This window comes from Dermacentor albipictus, chromosome 1 (genome assembly GCF_038994185.2).
Source record: "Dermacentor albipictus isolate Rhodes 1998 colony chromosome 1, USDA_Dalb.pri_finalv2, whole genome shotgun sequence".
NCBI classification, from domain to species: domain Eukaryota; kingdom Metazoa; phylum Arthropoda; class Arachnida; order Ixodida; family Ixodidae; genus Dermacentor; species Dermacentor albipictus.
This window is the reverse complement of record NC_091821.1, coordinates 241,578,493-241,582,515: the sequence shown is the minus strand read 5'-3', so window position 1 is coordinate 241,582,515 and position 4,023 is coordinate 241,578,493.

The following is a 4,023-nucleotide window of genomic DNA, read 5'->3' as shown; positions in this document are numbered from 1 at the left end:
CCTGGATAATTTTTTTGTGCACATGTTTAGCGTTTACGTCGAGTTTAACATTATGAAAACAGCGTAGACGACATGCACGACGAGGCGAGGCAGACGACACTGGCAGACGACACAGGTGCCATGCGTCGCTGCACTCGGCACGGGAACGAGGCCGAGTTAGACATCATCCTTAAGTTTTTTTTTTCCTTAGCGCAGACCTTTTCTCGCTTAACACCTCTTCTTGGTCATCAATGAATTATCTTAAAAGATAATGTTTTATGACCTTGTACTTTCAGTATTGCTTAGCAAAAATATCGTTGATTGGTATATAAACTTAGAAGAAGTTGTCAGCAAACTTCACGCATGGAGAATGACAAACAGAACTGCTGCACTGACCTTGCTCTTCATCTGAAGAGACATATTGTTCCCCTATTGATTATTTATTGATCATTAAGCGCGCATGTCCAAGTTGCACACATAAAACACTCAGCGTTAGGCTATCAAAGGCGTTTGCACGTGGAGCTGTGGTATACCTAAAGAATACGCGTCAGTGGTGCTTTATTGTTTTCTCATTCAGACGTAACTTACTGGTGTTCATATAAAAACAGCATAACAATTTGCGAAACGCAATAGTTAGGTTCTCAATTACTGGCTTTATAAATATCTTCAAGTTTGAGGCGATCGTTATGGGTCACCCATTCTGCAGAATTCCTTACGCAAGTACCTGCTTCGATATATCCGCAGTAAAAGCAGGGCCTCGGTTCCATTCGTTAGGTACACGAGGCACAAAAGCTGTACCCCGAATTCATCATCTTGTATTTCATAGACACGCTAGACAGCCGGTGTTTTCTTGTTACCTAGTCTGTAGCTAAACAAAAGCGCCAGCTAGCGCAATAAATACACAGTTGTGAATTTAATAGCTGTCTTCACGAATGGATTTGGCGCAGCTGCTGTAAACTTTTAACGTCCCGTATAAACTAATACGGGATGATAATTTCTAACTTTTCCAGAATGTTTCAAAATCGCCTGTTACAGATCACAGAATTCTAGTCCTTGAGCTGGATTATCGCGAGAAGCTCGCATTACTTGCCCGAGAAACCTAAACTCATATTCAACGAATTAAAAAGAAAACCACTAGTTGAATTCTTAATTAATTACTTTATGGGACATATTGTAAGTTAAGTATTGTATAGCCGGTGAGTTTGCAACGCGTATCTACTTGGAATGAATCTCCTGAGCGACACCAGTTTTGAGATATGCGCCATCAAACTCGCTTTAAAAATGCACTTTAATTGAACGTACTTTTTAACGAAACGCTTTTTCACGCATTGAAGCAAAAAGGCAACTGGAACGCCCATGTACGTATTTCGTCCCACAATATGGGAAATAATATGTCGAAGCTGGCATCATTTTGGAAATCATTTCCAAGTGGACATGCCTTACAAGCTCACCGGCTACAATTCGTAAATTGCAATATGTGCCGTTATATGTAATTAATTAAAACTTTAATTAGTGAATAGTTGGTAATTAGTCGAATAGCTGTTTCAATTTCTCGGGCTAGTAATATCCGCCTCTTTGAATAATCCAACTCAAGGATAAATAATTATGCTGTCTGCCATAGGCGATATTTAAAAATTTCTGAAAACCTAAAAAAGGTCACCCGATATAATTGATTGCTGCTGTCTGAGTGAAAACATATCCAAGTTTACTCATTCACATACCTCTGCCTTAATGCAATACTGTTTAACGAGAAAGCTATTGCTAAACATATATCAGGGTAATATACGCTCTTCTCATGGGATTTATTGAACGGATTGCTTGAGATATGTGGAATGATGAAACAACCGTTTTTCATGGCGTCTACTGGGCCGGTACAGCCTAGCGATTTCAGTTTCAATGCTCTTTCTATTCCTTCTTCGTCAGTCCTTTGGGAAGCGTTCCACCCACGTTATCACGGATATCGCCTGACCCAGAGTGGTGGACGATAAAAAGGAACAGAATCGATAGAAATAATTTTCTTAATATTATACCGCCCCTGTCTGCTGCCTACTGCTGAGCGCACATTTTCCGCTCATCGAGGGCGCGCTGCCACTTGTGTGTGGCTTCGCATGTTAAAGGCCAATGCTCTGCAGTGATTGGTTAGGGGAAGCGCTGCTGCCAGTCCAAGAAATGTCCCGCTTGTCTTAGCACTATACCGCAGTGAACAGGGAGCCAAATGCACAAAGTTCTTGTGCATTAGCCTTCGCTAATAATATACTCGTCATCACTATTGGCTCGAATTTTCTCTTACGAACAGTTCTAGCGCAACGTTATGGAAAATCAGTTCTGCGGATGCCCGCAAGGTGGGGTAAAATTCATCAAAGGGAGAAATTGTCGTCCACCTGACTATACCACGAACCCACAAAGGAAATCCATCTCGGGAAGCAAGTTTCGCAGATGAAGTAAAATTTCTTCCGGTCCGGAAAGTTGGAAACTGAGAACAACGCCTTACCGGGGGCGGTGTCGCTCTACCATCTGAGCTAACCAGGGGTACTATGCAGTGGCCGAAGCAAACTGCTATTTGCTTGTTGGCTGGCCGCATTTGCTGATGATATGTCCGACATAATAATTGCATGGTTGGCATCTGCTCTTACGAACAGTTCTATCGTAAGAACATTTTTGTAAATAAGGGCTCAGGGCCTTAATTCACAAAGCTTCTCGTACGTATAAGGGCTCTTTAGCACTGGTCGGCTGCCTTGACTAATAATATGTTCAGCATCAGGATTAACAAGAATTTTCTCTTACGAACAAACCCAGCGCAAATGCCTTTTTATGAACAAGGGCCCTGGTTCCTCGCAGAAAATTGCAGGAAGAAAGATGTTCCTGAGGAAAATGAGCCTGTGTGTGGACGTTAATGCCTATTTTACAACACCCGCCGTGGTTGCTCAGTGGCTATGGTGTTGGGCTGCTGAGTACGAGGTCGCGGGATCGAATCCCGGCCACGGCGGCCGCATTATGATGGGGGCGAAATGCGAAAACACCCGTGTGCTTAGATTTAGGTGCACGTTAAAGAACCCCAGGTGGTCAAAATTTCCGGAGTCCTCCACTACGGCGTGCCTCATAATCAGAAAGTGGTTTGAAATTATGGGTTTTTACGTGCCAAAACCACTTTCTGATTATGAGGCACGCCGTAGTGGAGGACTCCGGAAATTTTGAGCACCTGGGGTTCTTTAACGTTCACCTAAATCTAAGTACACGGGTGTTTTCGCATTTCGCCCCCATCGAAATGCGGCCGCCGTGGCCGGGATTCGATCCCGCGACCTCGTGCTCAGCAGCCCAACACCATAGCCACTGAGCAACCACGCGGGTAGAAAGTGGTTTTGGCACGTAAAACCCCAAATATTATTATTATTTGACAACACACCAGCATGTATCGCATGGACCCCTCTCTCCGACTTTCCCATCTGGACTACCCCGAACTGAGTAGCTTTCTGTCTTTGTTGTTTTTTCTGCCTATCATTCCGGGATAGCCGGGCCAAACTTTTCGTATTTCACATTTAATAAAGAAAAATCAGCGAACTGTTCTTCGCCGACTGTAGGTTGTTGTAGCCTTTAAGAACTATTTTGCTCGCCGCATTAGAATGACCGACAGTGCTCCCTGTGATCAATGCGGGAGTTAGCAAACATCGAGCATGTTCTTTGTCGTTGTTCTCGCTATAACAGTACACGGCTCACTGCACTCTTGATTTGGTCAGCGCGGAAGTTCCGGCATGTCAACGAGAGTGGGCCGGGCCATCGGGGCGCCAGCTATGAAAAAGAAGCAGAGAGAGAAAAAGAAATGCGGTGAATGAAGTGCGTGCACGGGCCGGCACTACGCAGTCAAAGGTGCTCGCACAAGACAGTCGTTAGAACGCACCAGAGTGCCTTCACTGCCTTCTGTGCCGATGATCTGTGGGGACGCTGTTTCAGTAATTTTTGTTTACTCAGTGATCGATCATCAAGTCTCCTCAATGCGTTGGACAAGTGCTGGCGCCCAGAACGGTGGTTTTCACCTAGTTCCTAAAG